This window comes from Dioscorea cayenensis, chromosome 1, assembly GCF_009730915.1.
Source record: "Dioscorea cayenensis subsp. rotundata cultivar TDr96_F1 chromosome 1, TDr96_F1_v2_PseudoChromosome.rev07_lg8_w22 25.fasta, whole genome shotgun sequence".
Taxonomy (NCBI): domain Eukaryota; kingdom Viridiplantae; phylum Streptophyta; class Magnoliopsida; order Dioscoreales; family Dioscoreaceae; genus Dioscorea; species Dioscorea cayenensis.
Window position 1 is genome coordinate 17,730,146 of NC_052471.1, and position 16,765 is coordinate 17,746,910.

The 16,765-nt window shown below is 36.4% G+C and overlaps 1 long non-coding RNA gene across 1 annotated transcript; it reads right to left on the reverse strand.

Annotated features, from left to right (window-relative positions):
* Positions 1-5,831: 5,831 nt before the first annotated feature.
* On the reverse strand, positions 5,832-7,476 carry LOC120261242. Its single transcript, XR_005536582.1, has 4 exons — positions 7,374-7,476; positions 6,841-6,896; positions 6,273-6,430; positions 5,832-5,927 (listed from the first exon to the last, which is right to left on the reverse strand). It is a non-coding gene; the product is annotated as an uncharacterized LOC120261242 (long non-coding RNA).
* Between the last annotated feature and the right edge of the window lie 9,289 nt (positions 7,477-16,765).

Below are 16,765 nucleotides of genomic sequence, written 5' to 3' on the forward strand. Positions count from 1 at the left end.
CCATAGAACCACTCCAAAAGTCTTACCAATACCTCTCTAAACCCTAGTTGCAAGCCTCTCAAGAGTTGGAGAAAAGATGGAAAGAAGAATCCTGAAATCGGGCTGAATCGCAGCTTTAAATAGGCTAGAATTAGGCATCCACACTGCCCTATGGATTTTCCACACGCCCCTGTGGAAATTCCACACGGGCGTATAGATTCTCGGGAATTCTGGTTTTCTACGGGCTGTAAACAGTAACTGCTGCAGTGATTTCCTACGTTGACCTGTTACAGTACCGACAAAAAACACTCCCGATTCACACTTTTCATTGAGGCAATATAAACTAGCACATATTTATGCGCTAGATCGCATCGCTTCTTGAATAAAAGGCCTCATTGGTGAAGATCTTGATGTCATTGCACAAGTCGGGATACGCAAATGTGACTGTCTTCATGCCCATCCAACTCATTGTAATTGCTTGAATACATGGAGGTTGGCACACATTCTTGAATCTTTGAGCCCAACTTGTGTCTTCGCATTTGTTCCTTCCATGATTTCATGAAATAGTGCATTCACGATCTACATTGGCTTCTTTCTTACATATTTGGCTCCACAACCCTACATGCATCAAAGTAACACAAATACACATGTATTAGCGCTAAAACCTGATAAAAGTAATGCTCAACGTAAGAAAAGAATACTTTGCATTACTAATACACAAACACTTATCAGTTACAAACAATTTATGGGTGTCTAAATTATGCAAAAATATAAGCATGGAAGTATGCACTTAATACTAAAATTGGTCCGTTATACCATAAGTGTATGGGTCATCAAGTAATACCTCATGGGTGAGCATGCGGGTCACACTTCCCCAGGAACGCCAAAAGGCTTACATTACTTCTTTTTCACTTAATCAATAGTCTAATCATTTACGCTCTTTCTTTAGTTCTTATTATACAACACTATTAAACAATACAATTGGAAAAAACATTAAGCACACTTAGAAGGAGTTGGAAATATGAACTATAATCATCTTGATTATTAATTATGATAGGCGTTAAGTGTCAATCCTATTCCAGGTTTGAATTGAGGAATTCGAAGGCCTACTAGCCCCAATAAGCCATGGCGACTAGGTCTAAACCACTATGAACTTAAGATGCAATCTCTTCAATCCCAGCCTCCTAGGTTTGCCTTAAGAGCGGGAATCCCACAAGAAAAGACCAATTAGACCCTAAACCTACGGGACAATCCAAAAACCTAGCTATGCCTAACCTTTTAGAACATACATAAATCTATCACGGCATGGGTGCCATCAATATGGGGCCATATCCTCCTTATCCACATCAACATGTAATAATCAATTAAGAACATGCAATGATTATGAAAACTAGAACAATTTATATTAATCAAACAAGATTCATAAATAATAACCGAGTGACCTAGACATACAATTCCCTTCGAATTACGTTCTTATGGATCATACAAAACAAAGCACCAAAGCACAAGAGGACTACAAGTCCAAATAAAGAATAAATAGGCATTTAATATATTCCTAGACTAACTCTCTCCAATAGTTCTCTGAAGATGGGGATTAGAGGATCCCAAGATTGTCCGATGACGTGTGTCACTCACACCCCGCTGTTGATGATCTTTGAAAATGCCTGTCATGTGTGATCTTCTCCGATGATGCTCGTCGATGTATTCTTGAGAAATCCACTAGAATTTATTGCAATATGGAAGAAACATCATCTTTCGTAGCTCAAATCTCCAGAAATCCGGCCGTCCTATGTTCTTCAACAAAAGAGTCTCCTTAAATTTAGAGAACACTGGATTATTTATAGTAATCAACTCCACCATAGCCTCATCATGGGCGTTATGATGGCCATTATAAGTAAGTTATTGCTTGGATTCCAAGTCCCATCCTTGAATAATCTTTGGGCATTATGCGTCATGATAATGGCCGTTATTGACTTCAAAACAGTTGTTGTGAGGCCTTTATGGCTTCCATATTGCTACCAATGAACTCATGCTGCCACGGCTTTATAACAATAATGGTGAGTGTAGACAATGGGCATTGTGTGTTTCCATAACGCCCATTGTGAACCATGGTGTAGCTTTGATTTAACAACTTGCTTTATTTTACTTCAAAACATCCTCGAATTAGATTTTTCCCTTCCTAAAATAGCAATAAAGGTCATTGTGAATAAAAGAATGAAATTTCATTCTAATGAGATGCTAAACATGTACAATTTCATGCTAGATATAGCGTAAATGATATAAAAAATATGATAAGTTTAGCACTTATCATGCAATGTAAATGATCTGCCTAATTTGGTAGTTCAACCAATTGTACAAAATTTGCAATCTCATCCTTAAACTAAATCCATGATGCGGGCACCGCTTAAGAAGGTCCTTGAATCATTCATGTGCCTTGAACAGTGTTTCTGATTCTCCTTGCTTAAATGTTGAGATCTCCTGCTTCATCTTCGTTGCTTTGCTTGGTGGGAAGTATCATCCAAAGAATTTCTCCACTAAGTCATTTGATAAGTGGTTGTGTATTAGTAATATGAAGTATTCTTTTCTAATAATGAGCATTACTTTTCTTAAATTTTAACGCTCATACATGTGTATTTGTGTTACTTTTGTATATATAGGGTTGTGGAGATAAGTATGGAAGAAAGAAGCCAAAGTAGATCGTGAATGCATGTTGTTGATGAAATCTTAGAGTGAACAAACGCGAAGACACAAGTTGTGCTCAAAGACACGTGAGTGTGTGCCAACCTCAGTTGTACTCGAGTGAACATGTAAAGTGGATGGGCACAAAGGCAGTCACACTCATGTGTTTGGACTTGTGCAAAGCTAGCAAGATTGTCATCAAATGTGATTTTGTTGAACAAGCAACGCGATCTACAGCATGAATGTGTGCCCATTCATGTGGCCTCGTTGAAAAGTGTGGATTCAGGAGTATTTTTCTGGAGTACTATAGCAGAACTATAGAAAATCAATATAGCAAAGTTACTGTAGCAGTCACTATTCACATGCCGCAGAAAATCATTTCCTGCAAATCCACACGGGCGTGTGGAATTTCCACACGCCCCTATGGATGCCCAAATCATTTCCACACGGACGAGGGAACCTTTGGGGAAGACGCGCCTACTCCATAAGACCATTAACACAGACACCAAGGGGGTTTTACTTATAGATTGCATGCTTTTACTTTCGATTTCATTGTTGATTGTATCTTGCTCCATGGAGAGCTAAACCCCTAGTGGGTACTTGGACTTATAATCCCTATGATGATATTGATTCTTTGACCTTTATATTATGTTTCTTTAATTGATGCATTTAATTGAGTTCCAATCTTGAATGCTTGTTGAATGGTTTTTCCCTTAGAGTGACACTAGGGTTGAGAGCCTACATTGGTAATCCTTGTGAGTAAGTGACACACCATGAGGGTTAGACAAAGCAAGATTGGAGAGGGTCGAGAGGATGAGTCGAGAGGTAGTGGAATGTCCCCTTTCCCCTTCTATGTGATTTATCCTACCTCCATGTTCCAAGAGTTCTTTGTCGTCATAATAGAGTGAAGTGTTAAGAGAGGAACTCAGCTGGGGTTTAGTTGTGCAAGCAACATAGTGAAGCATTGAAGTAATCCTTATTGCTGTGGCTTAATTATGACTAGGGGCCTTTTGCCTGGACCAAAGGGTTAGATCTATGTTAGGGAATAGGGTTTGTCACATGGAGTCCCCAGAGCTTTAAGCAACTTTACACATTGTGAGGTGTTGATACTGAGTAATTTCTCCGTCGGGGCATACTGTAGGGTTAGTCACGGTTGACCTTAGGTTTGGGACCGTGTATTCTATGATTTCCATGACTCATTAAGCATCAGTTAGGAGACATAATAGTTGGTTTTTCACTTGAAGGAATTGTCCTACGGGGAGCAATGTCTGGGTACCCCACTTTCTATCGATTGCCTTTTCTTTCATTTTTATAGCGTCTCTCTTCCGTCTTTTATTTTCTTTATTTCCATTTTCATTGACTTCGTTCACACAACTATCAATTCATCTTCATTCTAGTTAAATAGCAATCTTGGTGTTTCTGATAACTATTTCCTATGGATACGACTACCCACTCACCAGGGAATTATTACTTTGACAAACACGTGCACTTGCAGTACACATGCAAAAGGGCATTTGTCATCATTTCATGTCTTGATCGAGCTTGGCGCTAGGGAAGTAAGTCACTAGTATGTCGAGCCTCTCAAACTAAAAGGAAAGAGTTGCAATCTAATCACATCATTTGTCACTGTGCACATCTTGAATATTGAATTATCCCAATAGTGCTAGCTTTGATTTTGAAGTCGTTAGCTACTATTGCTGGGGCTTGCACATTGAATTTTTCCCCTATAAACTATGTCCTCTCATACTCTGAAAGTGTTCTTCATTGTTTAGCCATGGTTGCAAATCCTCACCATCCCAACTCTAGGCATGCTGACTCAAGTGTCCAGTCTGACCACACTGAAAGCACTTATAAGGAGCTAGACACTATCCTTTATGAGACATACCATAATTCTGACACCGCTTACTGGCTTCATAACCTCTGACACCAGGAGTACAATCAGAACATGTGAATCTCTGTTGATCACTATTCTATGATGGTGAAGGTCTAATAGGGCTTCATACAGAAGTACCATTAGAAGAACATTCACTTCAGCTCTTCTTGGAAGGCTGACCCATCTCTAGGCTTTTTCTCTTAGCCATGTTCTTCCAAACTTGCTTGCCTTTTTTAACCAACTGTTTGGCCGTTAAGGTTAATTATATTACCTCCTTGAAACATTGCTTACCTGAAACTGCCATCCTTTCTCTAATGCCCAGATTCAAACCAACTTCAAATTTAGAATGAAGGACTTCTTTAGTAGGCTCTAATTCTGGAACAAAATTGGTCAAATCCTTCAACTCTGACTCATATTATGCAATTGTCATGTTCCTATGAACTAACCTCATGAACTCATACATCATCTGATCATGGTGGAACCAGGTGTAGTACTCATCATCAATTCATTCAATAAATCTAACAAAGTCACTAAAGGATCTTCTCTTCAAACTCTCCCACCAAATTTGCGCTCTGCTCTCTAACAATCTAGTAGCAACCCTGAGTCTCATCTGAGTACTCAGACCCATATCATCAAAATTGGTAATCACCCTCTTGATCTACTTCTTAGAAATCATGGCATCACTTGTGAAATCAAAGAAACCATATCTCAGCTTTCGGGCTTCCTTTAAGAGTTTAGACAAGGGCTAGGGTCTGACTGGATCCACTGTCCTTTACTGGTGCATGTTGAACTACTGGTCACTATGGTGGCACTAGTACAGGTCATGGGATGGTTTGAGCGTGTTCTCCAAAGATCCTCTAGTACTCCAAGAATTCCTGATACTCCTTATATGTAGTTTACTTTACCGTGGTAGCCCAATGTGCCCTAAAGGCTTCCAATGTTTCAGGAGTTAGATAAGAACCAGGCATTGGAGAAGCTCCTTGAACCTTAGGGGCATGCATTAAAGGTTCCACAGTAGGATCATGCTCTGAAATGGCCTCCTCCCTAGGTGGTTATGGAAATGAGGTGTCACGCCTTGACCCTAGTCGAGCACGTGGCAATAGCCACAACAACAAGGAGTGGAGCTTACAGCGCCCCACCTCCTAGTCGCCGTAAGGCTTAAAACAACCCTGATAACACAACTATCTAAAGAAGAAGCAAATAATAACAATAGAATCAGCTAGGGTTTCAAATAGAACCAGAAAGTACAAGTACAAGTACAAATACAAGAACAATACACAAAAATCAAGCCTAGTGGATCCATAAAGTTTACATGCACACTGCAACTAACATAGACAAGAAGAAAAGGTAATTCAGTCTACTGCTTGCCCAGCATAACCCACTCCAACGTCACAGCCTGAGAAAGAAGAATGGAGAGTACTGAGTAACAGATGTTACTCAGTGAGTGGTGGCAGCATAGATATAACAGAGTAGTAAAGCATTCCAAATAGTAATTACCATAATAATAATAACATATAAAAGTAGTTCCAGGTATTCAACATATTAACAATTAACACAATAATTTGTAAATAGTACATGTAAGTAACAGGTTATCCGGAAATATTAATTATTGTGAGAGACTGCCCTCCTAAGAGTAACAGTTGGGCTTCGCCCTATCATCATAACCAAAATAACATATTCTGCACAACTGAACGGTAAAACCAATCTAAAATCATTGGCCCAAAAATTCTCACCGACTTACCCGCCATCGCGACTAGGTTGAGAGCCATGAAGGTATTCATAACCTTGACATTGGCCACTGATATCCCTGTGTGGTGATCCCGGGTTTCTCACATATAAGAACCCCTCTATCAATGGCTCGTGCACCTCTTAACCTGGGTAAACTCAGGGTTGACCACGCTGCCTCCCATTAGGCCAGACCGTGGAACCCCACACTGTAGTGTCAGACTAAAGTCCACTGTCACTATCAAAAATAAATGCCACAATGCAATTCTTTCCGATTCCAGCTCAAGGAAACCAACATACGAGATACTTGAATACAAAAATGCACATCAAACAATATTTCAATTGTATGTAAATACATACTATACATGTAAACATGCTTCTTCCAAGATAAATATGTATAAATATACTAGAATCATTTTGCCAAATACCTCATTACTCAAAATATCTCTATATATACATATATATCGAATGAAATCTGATCCATCATCAAATTTACGTTATAAAACACATTAAGAAATACTATAATACTCTTATTAAATCTATGCAATTACAAATTGAACCACTCATTGATCCAGTCGTCTCACCTTGATATGCGCTTACAGGTCGGCAATTTTCTTCATGTGGAAGGAAGCTTTGCCACCTAGATTCAAACAAGGAATCCAAGAACCAATGAACACAAGAATGGAAACTAGAATGCATGCGAATGCAAGGTTACATGTCGAACATGTAACTCTAGGGTTTTAGGGGAAAAAGACGTCATTTTGGACCCAAACAACCTTAAATCAAAGTAAAACTAGTTCCAATGGATTTCAAATAAGAAGGTCTTCGATTTGGACCAAAGAAATATAAGAAAAGGCCAAGGTTTTCTGGTGCTACAGTAATTTCTTTGCTACAATGCTGCTGCAGTAAACCCGGCCCTTGAACAATGATTTCTTGCCGATTTACAACATCAAATCTTGAAATTTCTTTACAAACATACAATCAAATGAATAACAACAACACTGGCTTCGATTTGAGCCCAAAAACAACTCAAACTAAGGTTTATTTCTAGGGTTTCAAAGATTGTCGAAAACATTTAAATATGAAGAAAATAAAAAGCCTTGGATCAAAGCTATACCAAGCTCTGGAGAATGAGAAGAAGAAAGTAGAGGTGTTGATTCACCGAAGAAGCTCGTCGAAATTATTTTTTTCTATATTAGGTGTTCAGTGGAATGGAAGAAAGAAAGGAAGAAAGAAAATAAGAAGAAGAAGAAGAAGAAGAAGAAGAAGAAGAAGAAGAAGAAGAAAAAATGAGAGAAGGGATAAGGAAGTGACGTTGGCTTCTTATCCTCTCATTTTTCAGATTTTCAAATTCCGTTTTTTTAAAAAAAAAAGAAAATTACCAAAATGCCCTTATAATAGAAAATAAAAAGGAATGAGTCCAAATGACCTTTTTGCCCCTAGTTTTTGCTAGTTTTCACACACAACCTAGTGTGCAATCATGCAAGGATGCCACTAGTGCAAAATGACCATTTTACCCCTAATGCATGCACAAAAATAAAAAAAAAAGGCCAGAGGTCAAAAATCAAGACAGGGTACCACATGAGGGCAGATAGTACTCCTCGCCTCTCCTCTCGTTAAACTCAAGGTGTAGTAACAACAGGGTGTGTAACTCTCCCATGGTGCATGCATGAACATTGTGCTAGAATTTTACTGAACGAAAACACAAGATAGCTTTTAGAAACAATTTCTATATGCAACCATGCTATATGATAGACTTTACTAGCATCAAATTTCTGATCCAATTGAGGAACATACTCTATATCTATGTTACACTGTCAAAACCTAAACTAGGGCTCGGATACCACTAAACCTTAAAATTTCTAAGTGTTTGCTTTTGTATAGAGGTTATTGGGTTTTTGTTTTGATTAGAGAAATATTAAATTTCATGTTTTCTATATCTTGTTCTTGATTCTATTTGGAGAGTTTTGAATGTCTTCTTTTAGATGAAGGTTTTCATTGAAACAATGGGCTTTGAATCCTATAGAAATTGTTTATACATCAATTTATTGTGTTTCTTGAAATCCTAGAGGATGAGGGATGTATCCTAAGGAGATTTGTAGAGTATTGACTATATATTACTGTTGCACATCCTTACATTACTGTAGAGCCAAGAGATTGTTTTTGAATACTATAGCAATCAAGTGTTAGTGCATGTCATTTTGGAGTATTTGAAGTTATGGTTTTAATCCTCATCGAGTTGTCATTCCACCATCTTAAGTGCAGATCAAAATTCTTAGCTTTCGGCATCTAATTTGATATTTTTTGTTTATTGCAATTGATTTTATTTTTGTGTTATATTCTTCTATTTCCATATTTGGAATGCTTTCATATTTGTAGGAGGAGAGTCTTTGAGCAAGGGCAAGGCCTTGGAAGGAGCTTGACCACATTTTGTGCTTCATTGTGAGTTAATTTGTGTTGTTGAAACACATTATTGAGTAGGGTTTAAATGATAACTAATAGGAGTATTTACACTTGTGAATGATTTTAATCTTGAAGTTATATGACTCATGTTTGATTAATATATTTTGATCCTTGTTCTCTGTGAAAGGAAAGATTGTATTATTGAAAAAGCGACACTTCTTGTGTAGGGAAAGCCTTGTGCTCTAATATGCAAATGTTGTGCAAATGATTTCATGTAATTTGATGGTGAGATGTTTTAGTGATTCACTGCAATGGAGGTCACCACACTTAGCCTATAGAGGTACCGTGGTTGACCATTATATTACCCATATCCAGAGTTACATAGAGAGCCTGAATGGGATAAATGCTGATTGAGACACCCAAGGTCACCACATAAGGTTCTCAGAGGCCAACGCCAAGGTAACTATCTAGTTGATTATATTTTATTTAAAACTAACCTTGGCGGATTCAAAACCCTAGTTGTGGGCACAATTAGGGTGAACATGCTATAAGGACAACCCAATGAGTTTTAAAAAAAAATGTTTTATTGGTAAAATATGTATTCTCAAAATGATTATCTTTTCAATAGTGATTATACTTTATTTTAAGGTATTAGTTTATTGGTTATTTTTTGTCACTAAAATCATACTTATTGGTTTCATTTTGATCATATTTGAACTATGTGGCTTATTCACTCAATGAGTAATAGCATTATTCATCACTCTTTTTTTTCCCTCCTCAAGTGGAGTAGTATGTGTGGCCTTTTCCCTTTGCTTGGTAGCTGCCTGTGTGTATTGTTTGGAGTTGTAGGCCGGTACACATCATTTGGAGTAGTTGTTTATTGTACATCATTGTGTAGACTAGATCCATTAGGTTGTATGTTTGAGATATATATATCAATTCATGTACTCATATTTTTGTTCTATGAATATATCTATGGTGTTTTTTTTCAAGAATTATTTTGGTTTGGTGTATTTCCTAGCTGTAATTGAATATATTGTGTCATGTCTCTCATTGAAAGATGTTAGGTTTGCTCATGTAATTGAATATAGGTTTTATCATGTTTTCCTAGCTGTAACTGATGGTGTTATATGTTATAATATGTATAAATAAGCACTTATCAGATAAATAACAAGAAAATGGGCAAGAGATATATACAAAAGAAAAATTCTCAATATGCATAAGAAGATATGTTATAGTATGTATAAAAAAGCACTTATTAGATAAGTAACAAGAAAAAAGGGAAGAGATACAAAGGAAAGAAAACCCTAAATCTATATGCAGTGTAACCCTATTAGAGGCTTCGACTGACTCAAAAATGAGTCCAAGAGATTCCAAAGAATTTCCATACATATTAACTCTATTCCAAGACAAAAAAAAAAGAGAGAAATAGGAAGGATTTCAAGCTAACCAAGATTTCAAGCAAAAGAAAGTTTCATGGTTTTCATCAAGATTTGAAGAGAAGAAAGGTTGCACTTCTACTATCTAATAACAATGAAATGGATAATAACAAGGTTCCCTATGCTCATTAGCCCTAGATCGAGCATTCAAGATTAAACTACAAGAAAAGTGGGGAGGAGGAAGATTGCTCAATTTGTTAGAAACAAGAAGAAGGAGAAGACGAAGGAGAAGAAGAAAGAGAAGAAGAAGAAGAAGAAGAAGAAGAAGAAGAAGAAGAAGAAGATGATGATGATGATGATGATGATGATGATGATGATGATGGTTGAGCCTTCTACACAAGGGTGATGAGGGAGATCCCAAAAAGGTTTCTCTCATCCATAGGAAGGAAATGAAGATGGATGACAGAAAAGGGAAGAAGAAGTAAGAAAGGTGTTTAGGGTAGACAAAAGAACAAATCACCACTAGCCTCTGGCCTAAAAGACCAAGAATCACTTGGGTTGGGCCCGAGCTGTGCGGCTGGGTGTGTTGTTGTGCTAGTGTACAATAGCCGCACACCCTCTAGATGTTGTCTTCTGCTCCCCCTCAGCTTCCCGAAATGACTAGCGACGCTAGCAAAGGGTTTTCCATGGGCCCACTCACCCAACAACAGGTTAAAGGCTCAATGGAATGGCCAAGTACAATAATAATTTACTTATTTAGAGCAAAAAAACAATATGGGCAAGTATGGATCAAATTAAAGCTTTTTTAATTAAGTTAAAAAGATTCCAAACAGTTATACATTTGGAAACATGGCCTTCTTCATGGTCGTGATGATAAATTTCAATGTACGTGGGTGTGTATGATGGATTAGAAACATTTTACCTAATTCTTTTGAGTACATGGCCATGTTTAAGGGATACATGTTGGTGTTATTTTAAACTTTATCTATCATATGATTTGTTCGAATAATCTCGATGTTTTAAAGCAACACAGCCTAATACACGACCATCTTCTTGCTTGTGTTTGGAGCATTTTCATACTATAAAAGATAGAATTTGGGCAGAATTCAAAGAGCTTTTGTGGGGACTATTTGAGGAGTTATTTAGAGAGTCTTCAGGGATATAATTATATGACTTAAAGCTGTAGAGACAACAAAAGAAGATGCACTTGAAATGGATTTCTATCGATCTAGAGTAGATTTCGTGAGGGCTAAAAGGAGGTTAAACTCTTACAGTGGCAGGATATGATAAACCCTATGATGGATTTGTGTAATTTGACTTTGTTTAATTGTGTTTATTCTTTAGTTTTTATTGTGATTCAGTTATGTGTGTGCTATTTTTCTTGAATTAATATGTGTTGTTGTCTTAATTCATGTTTGATTTCAGGCAATTGAGATTGAGAAATCCTTTGTATAAATAGATCTACCAAAATGAAAAAGAGTTTCATGCAATGCTAAAGATATGATGGCATTAATCTTCTAGATTGAAATCAAAATATAATAAAACAATTCATAGATTGATTAATTTAACTAAGATTAGTTGTTAATAATCTTGAGAAAGATATTAACATATCTAAGAAATTTCCACAATCTGATAAACTTTAAACTAAATTGATTATTGGAGTCTTATTTACATTAGAAGTCTTAAGGGATTTCTTATCCGTGTATTAATTCTATTATTGGTTGTATCTTATTTAATTTATCGCTCTAGTAGATTAATTACAATGATTTAGTTTAGTTTATTCTTTTGATTAATATAATTCTTTATAAGAATTTGTCTGTTAGATACTAGAAAGAGAGTTATTATTGATATTTGTAGTTCATGTAGACCTACACTTGGTACTCTTAAACCTTATACTACAAAAGTGATAGGTGTGCTTGCCTTAGTGGTGATGGTTGGGCATTAAGGGGGTGTTTGGATGGCTACCACCCTACCATGACTAAATAAATATTTATTTCAAATATAAGTCATAAATTTAAATATTAAATTATATAATTACAACTATTGATATAATTAACATATATTTCTTAAGTTAGATATTTAACCCTAATAATTAAAGTTAAATGACATTTTTGTCCCTAGTAATATATTTAATTAAATAAAATAAGTACTTTAAATAATTAATTATAATAATTAAAATTTATTAAAAATATTTATAAACAACAGAATTTATTTCTATATATTAAGGGTAGAAAAGTAATTTTACATTATATCTTTTCATTATTTGTTTATTTTTTAATAAATCACTTTTCTACTTTTTCCGATTTCTAATGAGTTACCTTTTCATCCAATTTTTTTTTTCATTCCCATTCCTCTCATTTTTCCCTATTAAGATTATGGTAATCCAAACGCATCCTAAAGATCTAAAAAGATTAGAGGATAGTAGTCTAGCTCTTATAAGAAAGGTACAACATAAGCAAATTTGAAATCAATGTGGAGGTTGTTGAGTTCAAGTTTGTTAACATTAAATATTAGTAGATCTTGAACCCCTCCTCAACTTTAGCAGAAACTTGGTGACTCACCTTGGAAAAGAATTCCCTAGTGCACGTGAACTTCTCAATTTTCTCAGTTGTATAAGCCCTGAGCTCCGCAAAATTGGTAGAATCCTTTCTACTCCAATACGTTTTTTTTGTGAGCGGAAAGCTCTTAGTGTTTGTTTGCATGGGGGTAATGGAATAATAGGGAATAAAGTAATGATAGAGGGGGGAAAGAATGGGTAGGGGATAGTAATGAAAAAGGTGTTTGGTTGGAGGGGTAATTCATTGGGAATGGAAAAAGGAAAAAGTGGGGTTGTGATAAGATTACATTTTTACCCCTTATATAAAGAAATGATAGTTATTTCTAATAATTATTATTTATAAATAAGTACAAAATAAATATTTATTTTATTATTATTAATCAATGTTTAATCCAAAAGTAATTTTAAATAAATATCAATATTATTCTACAATTAAAATTTATCAATGAATTTCAAATGAAATTTATTTTACATAATTATTATGTATATAATAATTACTACATAAATATTTATTTTATTATTATAATTGATGTTTAACTAGAAATTAATTTGAAATAAATATTAATTTAATTCCGTACCTTGTATATTTTAATTGAAATTGAAATGATATATATTGAAATTATAAAATAATTAAAACATAAATATTTATATTTTTATTATTTAATGTTTGGTTAGAAATGATATTTATTTCAAATAATTATTATTTATACATAATAAAAAATAAATATTAACAGTAATTATCTCAAATAACATTTTTACATTTCGTACTTAGAATTTTTTAATTAACTTCTAATAATCTTTATTTTAAATAATTATTATTTATAAAATAATTAAATCATAAATATATATTTCATTATTATTAATTAATGTTTAACAAGGGCATAATAGTAATTTTGTGTTTCACAAGGGCATAATAGTAATTTTGTAGGGGGGAATGAACCATTTCCCCCAATATGGGAGGAATACTTCATTACCTTGTGGGGGTTAATGGTGACCCCCCAAAAAAGCCACCCAAACACATGCATGTGAATGTGTAAGAAATGGTTCCCCCAACGGGGGAACCATTACCCCCATCCAAACACACGCTTAGATATAATTATTAGAAAATTTCAATTCTGACTTAACATGGTTGACCAACTTTTGAACAACTTTCTTTTTAAATCTCAATTTTGTACTTGGAAAAATTATCATAATTATGTGTAGCTAGCAACAACTTAAATTTAGATTTCAATTTGGATAAAGACTTTTTCGCCTTGCACTCCCTTATTTTGGCTTTGTTTAATGAAACCTAGCCATAACCTCTAGATAATATGACCTTTATCTTAACTTTGAGTTTAGTTAACCATGTCTTCAAATGACTAAGCTTTGCTTAATGTTCAAGCCCAAGATGTAAAAGTCCTCCCAGATGTTAGAGAGGAAGCCTCCTTAGATAATAATTATGACACCAAGAGATTGAAGGGCATAACAAGTTGATAAGCTTCTTTTGATTCTCCATTCCGGCCCACACAACACTAGTCAAGGCTCCTTGCTGGTAGTTCTGTTGGGGTTTGACCAACCCAACTTGGGTCCCTTCTCATGTGTGGGTCACATGGGTAAGTAACATAACTCACTTAACTTTCACATATATATTGACAAGGTCCCCTTGCTTATATCCCGCAAGTGCACGGGTTTGTCGAAGTAATAATCTCGGATGAGCGGGGTCGAATCCACAGGGAGTAGGGAGTAAAGACACTTAATTCGATTCTTAGCTATATGGAGCATCAACAAAGATAAGTGTGGTAATGATTCAATTCTCAGAAATTAAAAGCAACAAGTAAGAGAGCAAAAGTAAGGAGGAGGCAAGGCAATCGATAAAGATGGGGTACTCGGATGATGTTTCACCTAGGATAATCGCTTCAAGTGCAAGAACTCTCTATTATGCTTCCTAATCAATGCAATGGTGAGTCGTAGAAATCATTACATACATAGTCCCAAATCTAAGGTCAACTATGCCTAACTCTATACATGTCCCGGAGGAGAAATCGAACAATCGCAACACCTGCACTCGCATAGAGTTGCAATGAGCTCTAGGGATTCCAAGTGATAAATCTCTTCCTAGATTTAGACCCTAACCCTTTGGTCCAGAGTGAAGGTCCCCTAGCCACAATTAAGCCCTTAGATACTAAGATCACCTCAACGCTTCACTCCATTGCACGCGCAACTAGGCCCCCAGTGGAGGTTCATCCCTTAGACCATTCACTCTATTATGGCCGCAAAGAACTCAAGGAACGGAGGTAGAATCTATCACGCCCTGAGGGAAAGGGGACGCACCTGCACCTCCCTCGACTCACCCTCTCAACCCTCTCCAACCTAGCTTTTGTCTAACGCCGTGGTGTGTCACTCACTCACAAGGTTAACAACAAGAACTCTCAACCCTTGTGTCACTCTAGGAGAAATGTTCATACAATCAAGCATTCAAGGTTGGAACTCACAATAAACATCAATTTATTGAAAGCATAATAAAGAAGTTCAATGAAACGAATACATCCTAGGGTTCACAATCACCCAAGTACCCACTAAGGGTTTAGCTCTCCATGGAGCTAAGTACAATCAAAGAAATCGAATGTAAAAGCAATGAATCCATAAAGAAACCCCCTCGATGGTCGTGTCGATGGTCTTGTGAAAAGTCCTCTACTCGTCGTCCAAGGATTCCTTCGTCCGGTATAGGATACGCCACGATCGAAGCTCCCCTACCAACCTTCTTCCTAATGGAATCACGATGTCGGAGCCGTAGAACCTCTCCAAAACCTTGGCCAATACCCCTCGAAACCCTAGCCGAAGCCCTCTCGCAAGTTGGGGAAAAGATGGAGAAAAGAATATAAATAGGGGCTGAATCGGCTTTAAATAGGGCTGAAATCGGCAACTCCACGGGAGTGGACGATACACGCGCCCGTGCGGAATTTCCACACGGGCGTGGATAATTTCCACACGCCCGTGTGGATCCTCTGTTTCTCTGATTTCTCGGCCGGCTATGAACAGTACTGCTACAGTAATAGCTATCATGTTGCTACAGTCTTCGACCTGAATAGCTTCCCAATTCCATACTTTCATCGGGGTAACGCAAACGGCCACACGTTCACGTCTTGAATCACTTGCTTCTTCAATGATATACATGTTGGTGGGGTTCTTGTTCTTATATGCATAGGTCAGAATGCTCGAGTGTGACTGCCTTTGTGCCCCTCCAAATGGATGTGCTCACTCGAATGCGAGGAGGTTGGCACACTCTCTAGCATTTCACACCTGTCCTATGTCTTCGCGTTTGAACTTTAGCAAGATCTCCTCCAAAAATAAGTGCATTATGATCCACATTGGCCTATTTTCCTTCATACTCGGCCTCACAGCCCCTACCCGCGTAGAAGTAACATAAAAACACACATATTAATGTAAAAACCTGAGAAAAGTAATGCTCAACATAAGGAATGAACGCTTCGCATTCATATCGCACAAGCACTTATCAAACTCCTCCACACTTAAGCTTTTGCTTGTCCTCAAGCAAAAATTAAACATTCTGTGCATTAATGAATGAAATATTGAAAGTGCTTGGCCTTAGGTTCACCAAAGTATACAAAAATAGCATTCTACAAGTAAGGAAAATTTCAACACTAAATACGAAAAATCAATGCTCTAGCTAAAAACTTGAATAAAAAAGGACAACAAACCTGAATTTCGTGTAAGTGTGTGAACTCACTCAAAACAACCCAAGTTATACTCCTCAAAGTTCTAAGTACAAGGGACTTATTTATCTACAAAAGTGATAAAAATTTTAAAAGATGGTAGTAGCTTCACACATCCTCTAAGGTAGCCCTTTCCAAAGCGGCCGCTAAGGTGGCTTTCACACTTTCAAGGTGGTAGCTCTTTCTACCCGAGTGGTAGCTTTCACTCATCCTATGAGATAGCTCTTTCTCTCATTAGGGCATAACTAGTATCTGACTTGTGAGAGTAGCTTCATACTTCATAGGTGGTAGCTCTTTCCACCCAACAAATACAAATAAACAATAAAACTATTTTGTTCCTTCTTTTCATTTTTTTTCCATTTTTTTTTAGCAAAAGAATTACCTAACTAGTCCCTTTAACATCAAATATGAGTTTCCAATAGAGTTCAAAGAGTGAGTAGTGCACTAAGTGTAAATC